A 14,225-nucleotide genomic window follows, 5' to 3' on the forward strand; every position below is an offset into this window, starting at 1 on the left:
TGGTGCTTAAATCGTCCAAACCTCAGGTCGTTAGTCACCGTCAGACCTGGGCCCTGCTGTTTCATTATGCTCTGGGGCCTGAGCCCCCGCCACCTCCATTCGGCCCTTACTGGACCTTTTTAATTTGGTTCAGCACTTAAATCGATCGTACCTTGGCCTTTCCGCACTCTCGAACCTGGGCTCCACCTTGGCCTCCGCTCGCCTTGCCTCGATCCTGCCATATATAATTGCCTAGAAGTCTGCTGTGAGAGCGTTACGGTAGGTAACACTATCACAGTTTTGTAACAAAGGAAGGCAGTGGAAAGATTCACCCTTTGACCACAAGGCAGAGGACAGTGCTTCAGCAAATACAAGTTTTCCTAAACTGGCGTTTCATTGATGAGCGAAAGCCATTTGCCTGACCTTCAGTCTAAACAGGCTGATTTTTGAATCAGTTGATCTTCACGATTGAATAATAAAAGGTATGAGATGAAATCCATTTCGCCCCCTGAAGTCACAACAGGTTATTGGCATTAGCTTATTATTGTCATATGTACCATGATACAATGAAAATCAAAGCATTATACTGTACATTGAGCTGGATTAAAGTAAAATAATAACAATGCTGAATAAAGTGTAAGAGCCTTTGAAACAGTGCAGGGCAGGTAAACAATAAAGTACAAGATCACAATGAAGTAGGTTGTGAGATCAAGTGTTCATCTTATGGTACAAGAGCAAGAGGTCCATTAAGCTAATTTTTTCATTCTGTCCTGTTGTTATCAGATAAGAGCAAGACAGAAACAAAAAAAGAATTAGATTTATTTGTCACATGTACTCAGTCATTTCATTCTATTGTGAAAATAATTCAATTCCATGTATTTAAGGATAGAAGTTGTCTTTGAACCCAGTGGTACATACTTTCAGGCTTTGGTCTCCTCTGCCCAATGGAAGAGTGTGGTCTCCGTGGCAAGACAACACTCCATGCTTTGAGACAGGATGGTTAGGAACTGCATCAGTTAGTATGCCTTTTCCATTTATATGTAATTGGCCAGACCTGGCAACACGTGGGCATTTCAATGCCATGCCATTGGAATTTTTTGCTCGTCTCTCTACGCAAATTGGTATGTGTTCATTGATTCTCTCCTTCATTCAACCCTTCCTTCAGCCCAGCACTCTCAAAGCTCTCCCTTCCCAGTCCTCGCTTCCTCAGTTTCCTTATACTCAGCTCCATTTCCTCTTCTCCCTTCCATTCTCCAAATCCTTGTGCTTTCTCTTGCCATTCCATTCTCTCTTCCACTCCCTGCTTCCCTTCCACTGCACCCACATCCTATGGTCTCATCGTTCTTCAGCTTCCATCTTTCATTGACCCTAAACCTCTGACACTCTGCCTGAGCCTTTGGTTATTCATGCCACCCTTGCACCTCTTTCTCTCCCACTTCACCCTCATGCTCCCTCAACCCTCGTACTTCCACCCCACTTCCCCACTCAGCCCTACTCCATCCCATAAGAGGGAAGAGGGAGTAGCATTGCTAGGAGAAACTCACAAAGCCTTCTTGAAAATTGTAATGTCAGCAATTCATGGGAATCTATGAGGACTACAAAAATGGTGATGAAGCATCTGGGAAGACATTAGGAATCTGAAGTCTCTTTGACATCAGTCCCTGCAGATAGTAAGTGGAGCCTACCACCTCCCTAACATAGAAACATAGAAACATAGAAAATAGGTGCAGGAGTAGGCCATTCGGCCCTTCGAGCCTGCACCGCCATTTATTATGATCATGGCTGATCATCCAACTCAGAACCCCGCCCCAGCCTTCCCTCCATACCCCCCTGACCGCCGTAGCCACAAGGGCCATATCTAACTCCCTCTTAAATATAGCCAATGAACTGGCCTCAACTGTTTCCTGTGGCAGAGAATTCCACAGATTCACCACTCTCTGTGTGAAGAAGTTTTTCCTCATCTCGGTCCTAAAAGGCTTCCCCTCTATCCTCAAACTGTGGCCCCTCGTTCTGGACTTCCCCAACATCGGGAACAATCTTCCTGCATCTAGCCTGTCCAATCCCTTTAGGATCTTATACGTTTCAATCAGATCCCCCCTCAATCTTCTAAATTCCAATGAGTACAAGCCCAGTTCATCCAGTCTTTCTTCATATGAAAGTCCTGCCATCCCAGGAATCAATCTGGTGAACCTTCTTTGTACTCCCTCTATGGCAAGTATGTCTTTCCTCAGATTAGGGGACCAAAACTGCACACAATACTCCAGGTGTGGTCTCACCAAGGCCTTGTACAACTGCAGTAGTACCTCCCTGCTCCTGTACTCGAATCCTCTCGCTATAAATGCTAGCATACCATTCGCCTTTTTCACCGCCTGCTGTACCTGCATGCCCACTTTCAATGACTGGTGTATACTGACACCCAGGTCTCGTTGCACCTCCCCTTTTCCTAATCGGCCACCATTCAGATAATAATCTGTTTTCCTATTTTTGCCACCAAAGTGGATAACTTCACATTTATCCACATTAAATTGCATCTGCCATGAATTTGCCCACTCACCCAACCTATCCAAGTCACCCTGCATCCTCTTAGCATCCTCCTCACAGCTAACACTGCCACCCAGCTTCGTGTCATCCGCAAACTTGGAGATGCTGCATTTAATTCCCTCATCCAAGTCATTAATATATATTGTAAACAACTGGGGTCCCAGCACTGAGCCTTGCGGTACCCCACTAGTCACCGCCTGCCATTCTGAAAAGGTCCCGTTTATTCCCACTCTTTGCTTCCTGTCTGCTAACCAATTCTCCACCCACACCAATACCTTACCCCCAATACCGTGTGCTTTAAGTTTGCACACTAATCTCCTGTGTGGGACCTTGTCAAAAGCCTTTTGAAAATCCAAATATACCACATCCACTGGTTCTCCCCTATCCACTCTACTAGTTACATCCTCAAAAAATTCTATGAGATTCGTCAGACATGATTTTCCTTTCACAAATCCATGCTGACTTTGTCCGATCATTTCACCGCTTTCCAAATGTGCTGTTATCACATCCTTGATAACTGACTCCAGCAGTTTCCCCACCACCGACGTTAGGCTAACCGGTCTATAGTTCCCCGGTTTCTCTCTCCCTCCTTTTTTAAAAAGTGGAGTTACATTAGCCACCCTCCAATCCTCAGGAACTAGTCCAGAATCTAACGAGTTTTGAAAAATTATCACTAATGCATCCACTATTTCTTGGGCTACTTCCTTAAGCACTCTAGGATGCAGACCATCTGGCCCTGGGGATTTATCTGCCTTCAATCCCTTCAATTTACCTAACACCACTTCCCTACTAACATGTATTTCGCTCAGTTCCTCCATCTCACTGGACCCTCTGTCCCCTACTATTTCTGGAAGATTATTTATGTCCTCCTTAGTGAAGACAGAACCAAAGTAATTATTCAATTGGTCTGCCATGTCCTTGCTGCCCATAATCAATTCACCTGTTTCTGTCTGTAGGGGACCTACATTTGTCTTTACCAGTCTTTTCCTTTTTACATATCTATAAAAGCTTTTTCAGTCAGTTTTTATGTTCCCTGCCAGTTTTCTCTCATAATCTTTTTTCCCCTTCCTAATTAAGCCCTTTGTCCTCCTCTGCTGAACTCTGAATTTCTCCCAGTCCTCAGGTGAGCCACTTTCTCTGGCTAATTTGTATGCTTCTTCTTTGGAATTGATACTATCCCTAATTTCTCTTGTCAGCCACGGGTGCACTACCTTCCTTGATTTATTCTTTTGCCAAACTGGGATGAACAATTGTTGTAGTTCATCCATGCAACCTTTAAATGCTTGCCATTGCATATCCACCGTCAATCCTTTAAGTGTCATTTGCCAGTCTACCTTAGCTAATTCACGTCTCATACCTTCAAAATTACCCCTCTTTAAGTTCAGAACCTTTGTTTCTGAATTAACTCTGTCACTCTCCATCTTAATGAAGAATTCCACCATATTATGGTCACTCTTACCCAAGGGGCCTCTCACGACAAGATTGCTAATTAACCCTTCCTCATTGCTCAAAACCCAGTCCAGAATAGCCTGCCCTCTAGTCGGTTCCTCGACATGTTGGTTCAAAAATCATCCCGCATACATTCCAAGAAATCCTCTTCCTCAGCACCTTTACCAATTTGGTTCACCCAATCTACATGTAGATTGAAGTCACCCATTATAACTGCTGTTCCTTTATTGCACACATTTCTAATTTCCTGTTTAATACCATCTCCGACCTCACTACTACTGCTAGGTGGCCTGTACACAACTCCCACCAGCGTCTTCTGCCCCTTAGTGTTACGCAGCTCTACTCATATCGATTCCACATCTTCCCAGCTTATGTCCTTCCTTTCTATTGCGTTAATCTCTTCTTTAACCAGCAACGCCACCCCACCTCCCCTTCCTTCATGTCTATCCCTCCTGAGTATTGAATATCCCTGAACGTTGAGCTCCCATCCCTGGTCACCCTGGAGCCATGTCTCTGTGATCCCAACTATATCATAATCATTAATAACAATCTGCACTTTCAATTCATCCACCTTATTACGAATGCTCCTTGCATTGACACACAAAGCCTTCAGGCGCTCTTTTACAACTCTCTTAGCCCTTATACAATTATGCTGAAAAGTGGCCCTTTTTAATGCTTGCCCTGGATTTGTCGGCCTGCCGCTCACCTGCCTAACAACTCACCTGCTTTCCTATGAGCTCATTTCCGTCCCATCTGTGGCTGAGCCTCTCAGGTACAAGAGCCTGAAGACCACTCTGAATGGTTAGGACCAACTTCTTCCCCTCACACAACAGATTTCTGAACGGTCTGTAAGGCCTTGCTATTTATTTACTACAGTAACTTATAGTAATCTGTATTTCCTGCATTATACTGCTGCCACTAAACAACAAATCTAACGACTTATGTCAGTGATTATAAACCTGATTCTCATTTTGATCCCATTTCTGATTCTGCATCCCACATTGACCTCGTCAGCCACCTGAGGAACCACAGAACTAGAGTGGAAGCAAGTCGTCCTCATAACCTGCTGCAAATGGAAATTTCAACGATGTGACGAGATTAACTAGGCATCTGGGATTTTAGTAATTGCAATATTGGCAGAATAGCTACATAACCAATGAAATTTATGCATTGATAGAGAGCAGTTCAAGTTCAAACTCATTTTATATTTTATTGTCATGGGTGTACATATGCTGAGTATAAATGCCATGAAGATTAACTCTTTGCAACAACACACTACATTACAAGCACAATGAACATATATGACATAAACTTAAATTAACATAAATTATACATAATTGATATGACACAATAAATGAAAATAACATAATTACCTTAATTCAAGTTGACAGAAAGAAAGACCAATACTATGTCAATCTACCGTCGTGATGAGACCACACTCAGGTTGGAGGAACAACACATTATATTCCATCTGTGTAGCCTCCAAACTGAACCTGATTTCTTGAACTTCTGGTAATGCCCCCCGCTTCACCATTTCCCATCCCCTTTTCCCTCTCTTAACTTATCTCCTTACTTGCCCATCACCTCCATCTAGTGCTCCTCCACTCTTTTCTTTCTTCTGTGGCCTTCTGTCCTCTCCTATCAGACTTCCCCTTCTCCAGCCCTGTATCTCTTTCACCAATCAACTTCCCAGTTCTTCCCAGTTCTTTACCTTCCCCTCCTGGTTTCACCTATCACCTTCTGTTTCTCTCTCCCCTCCCCCACTTTTAAAATCTACTCCTCATCTCTTTTTTCTCCAGCCCTGCCCAAGGGTCTCAGCCCAAAACATAGACTGTACTTTTTTCCATAGATGCTGCCTGGCCTGCTGAGCTCCTCCAGGATTTTGTGCACGTTGCTTGGATTTCCAGTTTCTGCAGACTTTCTCTTGTTTGTCAATATCTTTCAGTTCAGTTCAGTGATGACAGTGGAAAGAGTTGTTGTTGAGTCTTGACGTAAGGGTCTTCAGACTTCTGTGCCTCTTGCCTGATGGCAGCAATGGGAAGAGGGCATGATGGGGGTGCTGGATAGTGGTCTGGGTAGTGATGATGGATGTTGCCTTCCCAAGAGACTATCTCCTGTAGATGTCCTCGGTAATGAGGAAAGCAGCAATCGTGATGGAGTCCACCACTATCTGTAGCCTCTTGTATTCCTGTGCACTGGAGTTTCCATACCAGGTTGCAATGCAACTAGTTAAAATGCTTTCCACTGAACATCTGTAGAGATTTCTCTGAGCCTCCTTAAATTCCTAAGAAACTAGAGATGTTGGCGTGCCTTCTTCATTGTTGCAGCTTTGTGTTGGGCCTAGGAATAAGGGGTTATAAAAGAGAACTGGAGTCAAAAATGAAATAGAAAAATGAAAAATAAAGTGTGGTAAGGAAAGAAAGAAAAGGAAGAGAAAGGAACATTAAGAAAACGTTTTTAAGTCTTGAAAACAGCAACTGACTACATAATAATGCTGGTTTGTATCTGGGTCAGAGAAATTGCATAATAATTGCCACAATATTGAAAGGATACATACTTTTACTTTATACATTCCCATAGCAAGCTAGAAAACACTTCTAATTGCAAAGTGTGATAAGCAGGAAAATGCTTACCAGATATCAGCTTTAAATTCAAGATTGCAATTCAGCCCTGATTATCCTGAAGTCCAGATTTTGATAATCAAAAGTCTGAAGGAAAAATGGACAAGTGCAGAAATCTGTGAGTTTTCAGACAGCTGCCAGGACTTGATGGAGCAGTGGAACAGGTTCAAGATATTGATTGATGTACTGCCGAACTTCCTAAACAGTGGATCACATTGGATCAATTTTTGTAACAGTGACATCATATGGTTCAAACTCTGTGCTTAATAACAGGAAAATGTTTCAAGCACAATATTATTCATAAAAGAAGGTAACACAGAAGGAAGTTGTTAGAGCCATGAACTAAAACCATCTGCTCTTGTTCCTTTTTCCTTGTTTGCTTCTGTATAAGGTTCATCCTTAGTGCAGGAGAGATCAAAAGGGCATTGTATCTGCTTTAATGGTCCAACTATCAGCTCAAAGTTCAAAGTTCAAAGTAAAAAGTAATTTTTAAAATGGAAGTATGTATAGGTCACCATATACAACTGTAAGGGGTTTCTTCTTTTATATTGCTGTGAAGGCTAATAAAATTGCTTGTTTGTTATTTTATACTAAAAATGTTTTTTCTGTAATAATAACTGCGATGTAAGGAGTTCTCTCTCTCTCTCTGCTTGTTTGGGTTATATTATTGATAAGGGAAAGAATGAACCAATTGGGATAGATGTTATTCTTTCTTGTGTGTCTGTAAGCTGTTGTTTTCCGCTGGCTTTGGGGCAGAAGGCGTGATAGGGACAGGGAGAGGAGACGTGTTGCTGTAAGCTGGGTGGCGGAACGGACCCCGAGCGGGAGTCCGAGGCCCAGGGTCTTTGGCGAGGAGGGGAGATGAAGACAGACTCGTGTGGAGTGTCTGGTCGACCACCGTGGTTGGTCCCAGGCGGCGGGTCGAGGTGGTCGGAGGGGATCGAGTGGTGGAAAGGGGACCCTGTTAATTGAGCTCCAGCAATGTGCATGAAGTGATTGAACTTTGATAAGCTTGGCGCCTTTTATTTTCCTTTTATATCTTATCTCTATTAATTACCTAGTTCCAGTAAGATCTATAAAATGTAATCATTTAATCGTTTATGGTGTATTGTCTGTTATTTGGTGGGGTGAGGTACATCACACAGCATCCACACAAACTTGATTACCCAGTCTGGCGGGGCCGAAGGCTGCTCCCTCTAGACGAAAGCGAGTTGAGCGAGCCTGAGGTTTACTGGGAGCTACACAACCCTGAGGTCTATTTTCTTCATTTTTAAATCTTTTTATTAATATAATCTTCTACAGCTATAAAATACAGAGATTCAACAAATTAGTATATATATAATTAATAAAGCTGAGGAAAAAAAACATACATATGCAAATGAAAAAAAAATTTTTATAAGAGAAGAAGAAGGAAAAAAGAGAACCCCGGTTAACTAAAAATGAACCACTAACTATAAAACAAAAAAAAAGAGAAAAAAACCCATTAGGAACCAACTCCTGGAGCGATACATCTTACAATCATTTATATATGTACATATATTAAAAAAACGAAAACAACAACCACCAAATCACATTTATATAACATAAAACTGGAAGGAAACCATGTAAATTGATTCAAATTAGATGATAATATTTAGCAAAAGAGCCCCACCTTCTCTCAAAATCAAATCGGGGATCAAAAGTTCTACTAATTTTTTCCAAACGAAGACATAACATTACCTGGGAAAACCATTGAGTTAGTGTAGGAGCAGAGGTATCTTTCCATTTCAATAAAATAGCTCTTCTTGCCAACAATGTAACAAATGCAATTACATGTTGGTTTGAAAATGAAATACCCTGAATATAATGCGGGAGGTCCATTTTCTTACAGGCATTCACAGTAGAACAAGGAAATACAAACACTACACACAAACGAACAGACTGCAGAATAATTGATCTTGCATCTCCTTACTTAAAAAAATTCCTCCTCATCTCTGTTCTAAAAGGACACCCCTCTATTCTAAGGGTGTGTGCTCTGATCTTAGACTCTCCTACCACAGGAAACATCCTCTCCACATCCACCCTATCTTCATTTAATAGGTTTCAATGAGGTCACCTTCATTCTTCTGAATTCCAGTGAATACAGGCCAAGAGCTATCAAAACCTATTCATATGACAAACCATTCAAATCTGGAATCATTTCCGTGAGCCTCCTTTGAGCCCTCTCCAGTTTCAGCTCATCCTTTCTGAGATAGGGCGCTCAAAACTGCTCACAATACTCCAAGTGAGGTTTCACCAGTGCTTTATAAAGTCTCAACATTACATCCTTGCTTTTAATTCTAGTCCTCTTGAAATAAATTCTAATATTGCATTTGCCTTCTTCACCGCAGACTCAACCCGCAAGTTAACCTTTACGGAATCCTGCAACAAGAGCTCTCATTCTCCCTTTGCACCTTAGTTTTTTTTTGTATTTTCTCTCCATTTAGAAAATAATCGAGCCTTTCATTTCTTCTAGCAAAGTACATGGTCGTATGCCACCTGACACTGTATTCCATGTGCCATTTCTTTGCCCATTCTCCTAATCTGTCTAAGTCCTTCTGTAGCCTCTCTACTTCCTCAAAACTACCTGTCCCTCCACTTATTTTCATATTGTCTGCAATCTTTGCAGCAAAGCCATTAATTCCATCATCCGAATCATTGACATAAAAAGAACCAGTCCCAACACAGACCTCTGTGGAACAAAGCTAGTCACTGGCAGCCAGCTAGAAAAGGCTCCCTTTATTTCCACTCTTTGCCAATCAGCCACTGCTTTATCCATGCTAGAATGCTTCCTGTACTACCATGGGCTCATAGCTTGTTAAGCAGCCATATGTGTGGCATCTTGTCAAAGGTCTTCTGGACACCTAAGTACACAACATCAACCTATTCTCCTTTGTCTATCCTGCTTGTTATTTCTGCAGAAAATTCCAACAGATTTGTCAGGCAAGAGATTTCCTTGGGGAAACAATGCTGACAATGGCCTATTTTATCATGTGCCTCCAAGTATCCTGAGACTTCATTCTTAACAATTGATTCCAACATCTACCCAACCACTGAGGTCAGACTAAGCGGCTTATAGATTCCTTTCTTCTGTCTCTTTCCTTTCTTGTTTTATCTCAATGCACTGTGTAATGATTCAAAGATTCATGCTTCAATGTACATTTATAATCAAAATATGTATGCAGTATACAACCCTGAGATTAGCCATCCACACAGACAGCGACGGAGCAAAACAAAGAAAACCATGAAACTTGTTCAAAGAAAAACATCAACCCTCCTCCATGCACAAAAAAAAAACAAATTGTGTAAATGGCCAGAACAAAAAACGAGCAAATAACACAGAATATTAAACACAAAATCAAAAGAGTCCAGGCATATTCAAGCCACAAACACAAAATACTGGGGCAACACAGCATCTCTTGGAAGAAGTACAGTCGACGTTTCGGTTTGAGACCCTCATCAGGCCTAATGGAAAAAAGAGATAGTAAGAGATTTGGAAGTGGGGGGGGAGGGGGAGATCCGAAATGATAGGAGAAGACAGGAGGGGGAGGGATGGAGCTAAGAGCTGGGAAGTTGATGGGCAAAAGGGATACAAGGCTGGAGAAGGGGGAGGATCATGGGACGGAAGGCCTTGAAAGAAAGAACGGGGGAGGGAAGCATCAGAGGAAGATGGAGAACAGGCCAGGAGTTATTGTGAGAGAGAGAGAGAGAGAGAGAGAGAGAGAGAGAGAGAGAGAGAGAGAGAGAGAGAGAGAGAGAGAGAGAGAAAATAAAGAATAAATTAGGGATGCGGTAAGAAGGGGAGGAGGGGCATTAACAGAAGTTAGAGAAATCAATGTTCCTGATGGCATGAACATTCCTCTATTGCTCCCCTCCCCTTTTCTTTCCTCCAAGGCCTTCCGTCCCATAATACTCCCTCTTCTCCAGCCTTGTATCCCTTTTGCCAATCAACTTCCCAGCTCTTGGCTTCATCCCTCCCCCTCCTGTCTTCTCCTATCATTTCCGGTCTCCCCTCACCCTCCCACTTTCAAATCTCTTACTATCTCTTTTTTCCGTTAGTCCTGACGAAGGGTCTCAACCCGAAACGTTGACTGTACTGCTACCTATAGATGCTACCTGGCCTGCTGCATTCCACCAGCATTTTCAAGTCAAGTCAAATCACTTTTTATTGTAATTTCAACCATAACTGCTGGTACAGAATACAGTAAAAACGAGACAACGCTTTTCAGGACCGTTGCTTGAATTTCCAACATCTGCAGATTTTCTCGTGTTTGCGTCGTCCAGGCATATTCAGTTCAGCTCGGTGTTCATTATTTGCAGGCTGCCCTGATTAAAAATCGCCCAAGATAGCAACAAAAAAAGGAGTGACCAGAAACCGGAAACATCATAACCAGAACTACAGAGTCCAATCCACAAGCCTTGCCCAAAACCAGAACTCCACCACCAACCTCCGACAGCATCAAGGGAAAGAGAGACCATTTGAATGCAGGGACATTTCTTTGGGAACCATGAGAGAGAGACTGCCACATGCAGACACTTTCCGCCAGTGCTAATGAGTGAGAGACCGGTAAACAGTGCTGAACGCCAGCTTGTCTTCTTCACTCGCTTCAATCTTCAATCTTCCTCGGAGTTTTAATGGGCGAGATCAGTGAGAAATGGAACCGATCCTGGGCTTGTGCCCCTTCTCCAGGTTTTCTGGCTTCGAGGCTACACACTTCCCTCGAAATCTCATGGAATATCCTCAGACATAGCAACGCACCAGATCGCTCAATTGACCCAAAAACATACCACCAAAATGTAGATCACAGACTCCAACTGTAGCACAACAACATTTGAAAGAAAAAGAAGATGTGAAAGGAGTGAAAGAAGTAGTTTTGTTAAATGTCTGGAGGATGTCATCCTTGGTCTTGTTGTTCACTAGCACCATCTTCTTTCGGAAATATTTGATCCATATGAACAGAATACAAGACATGTTTTCACTACATGTGACAATAATAAACCAATTTCAAACCCAATGACTGAAAACCCAAAAGTATATGCCAAGGATGAGAAGGTTGTCCTGCCTTATGTGGCTAAAGAAATTAAGTGTATGGTCTTTGGAGTTTAAAAGAATGAGGGTTAATCTTATCAAAACTTAACAAGTCCTGCGGAGGCTTAGCGGGGTAGATGGTGAGCTGTTCCCACTAGTGAATGAGCCTTGCTTGGACCAAGGGATATCTTTACAAGTTGAAGGCTGAACATTTAACACTGAGGTGTGTGGGACATCTTCTAGCAGAGGATGCTGTGGTGAATGTTTAGGACTCTCTAATTCCAAGAGATTTGGAGATTAGATCATTTGGGGGGCACTAAAAGAGGTAACAAAATAGATTTTTTAAGGATCAGGGAATTGAAGGCAATGGGGAGTTATAAGAAATGAAGATGAGGGCTGGGGCAGATTAGACATGACATTATTGAATGGTGGGGCTGGCTTGAGTGACCATGTGGCCTTCTCTTTATTGTCATAGCTTCCAAACCCTTGACAGGTAGAAACCCTTCCTTCAAGACAACAACATACCCCAATGGCTGTAGTCAGCCATGTCCTTTGACTCATGGTGAATTATCGTGTTCACAGTGGAGATGGCACTGCTTCACCATTAGCTAGGTCCTGAGCTCTGGGTGAGGTTAAGGGATCAACTCAATAGTACAGGATGTGCTTCTGACTGAAGTGAAGAAAGAAATGTTACAATTTCAGAGAAAGTGCAGTGCGGGTAGACAATAAGGTGCAAGATCAGAATGGGGTAGATTGTGATGACATGAGTCCAACTTTCCGAACTAGGAACCATCAAGTAGTTTTATTACAGTGAGGTAGAAGCTGTTCTTGAGCCGGGTGGTACAAGCCTTCAGGCTTTTGCATTCCCTGCCCAATGGGAGAGGGGAGAAGAGAGAATGCCCCAAGTGGTGGGTCTTTGATTATGCTGGCTGTTTGACTGAGGAAGCAAGAAGCTTAGACAGAGTACATGGAGGAGAGGCCGATTCCCTAATGCACTAACCTGTGTCAACAACTCTGTGCTGTTTCTTGCGGTCAGAGGAAGAGTAGTTGCTATACCAAGCCACAATGCATCCAAATAGGATGCTGCTATGCTGCATTGATAAAATTGGATCAAGGTGAAAGGTGATGTGTCAAATTACTTTAGCCTCCTGAAGAAGAAGAGGTACTGGTGAACTTTCTTGTGCGGGTCCCTTTAAAAACTCAGACTTCCAACATCCCATCAGCTTGGTAACAAAGGTTCAGTTAGGGTAAATGAATGCAATTTTTTTCATCAAGAACTGGAGGTCATAGGTTTAAGGTGAGAGGTTTAAAGGGATCTTGAAGGGGCAACATTTTTATACAGAGGGTGGTATATATATGGAATGATCTGCCAAAGCAAATGTACAGGCAGTTGCAATAACAACTTGTTAAAGACAGTAGGCCATATACATAGATATGAAAGTTCAGAGGAATATGGGTTAAAGACAGGGAAATTGGACAAGTAGAAATCATAGATGCGATGGGCCAAAAGGACACATTTCTTTGATACAAGAGACTGTCCAGGCACTGGGGATCTTGGGCAATGCACACAAGATGCAGAAGCAACTAAGCTAGTCAGGCGCTTCAAACTGAGACCCTTTATGAGGACTGGAAAGGAAGGGGGCAGAAGCCAGAAGCCAGTGAAGACCACAAGACCATAAGACATAGGAGCATAATTAGGCCATTTTGGCTCATCAAGTCTGCTCAGCCATTCCATCATGGCTGATTTATTATCCCTCTCAACCTCATTCTTCTGTCTTTTCCCCATAAGCTTTGATACACAGATTAATTTAGAACATATCAACCTCCGTTTTAAATACATCCAGTAACTTGGCCAAAACAGCCATCTGTGACAATGAACTCCACATGATCATCAACCTCTGGCTAAAGCAATTCCTCCTCAACTCTGTCCTAAATAGGTATCCCTCTATTCTGAGGCTGTGCCCTCTGGTTCTAGATTCCCCACTAAAGGAAGATGGAGCTCGTCAGCCTGGGAAGACAGCCCATCTAAGAGAGGGAAACTCTGATTTCAAACCTCTGCTGCCTTGCGACCATACCCACTCATGGGAAAGGCTTCGGAAGTAAACCCTGAGGACAAATCCGGAGCTGGAGTCCCGTTGCCTTCAACCTCGTTCTGGCAACTCCTTCAACAACACTGGTGCCAAGTTGTATCAGCCCTTGCCCTTCCCTTGGACAACATTGGTGGCATGGAGAGGGGAGACTTGCAGCACGGGCAACTGCCGGTCTTCCATAAAACCTTGCCCAGGTCCGCGCCCTGGAGAGGACACTCCCTTTCCAGGCGCAGATCCATGGTCTCACGAGACTAATGGATGCCACCACCACTGTAGGAAAAATCTTCTCCACAGCCTTTCAATATTCAATAGGTTTCAATGAGATCCTTCCTCCCCACATTTTTCTATACTTCAGGGAGTACAAGCTCAGAACCTCATATGTCAATCCTTTCATTCTGAAATCATCCTTGTGAACCTCTTCAAGACCCTCTCCAATGCCAGCACGTCTTAGACCCAAAACGGCTCACAGGACTCTAAATGCTGTCTGACTAATGCCTT

The sequence above is a fragment of the Mobula birostris genome, chromosome 27 (assembly GCF_030028105.1).
Source record: "Mobula birostris isolate sMobBir1 chromosome 27, sMobBir1.hap1, whole genome shotgun sequence".
NCBI lineage: Eukaryota > Metazoa > Chordata > Chondrichthyes > Myliobatiformes > Myliobatidae > Mobula > Mobula birostris.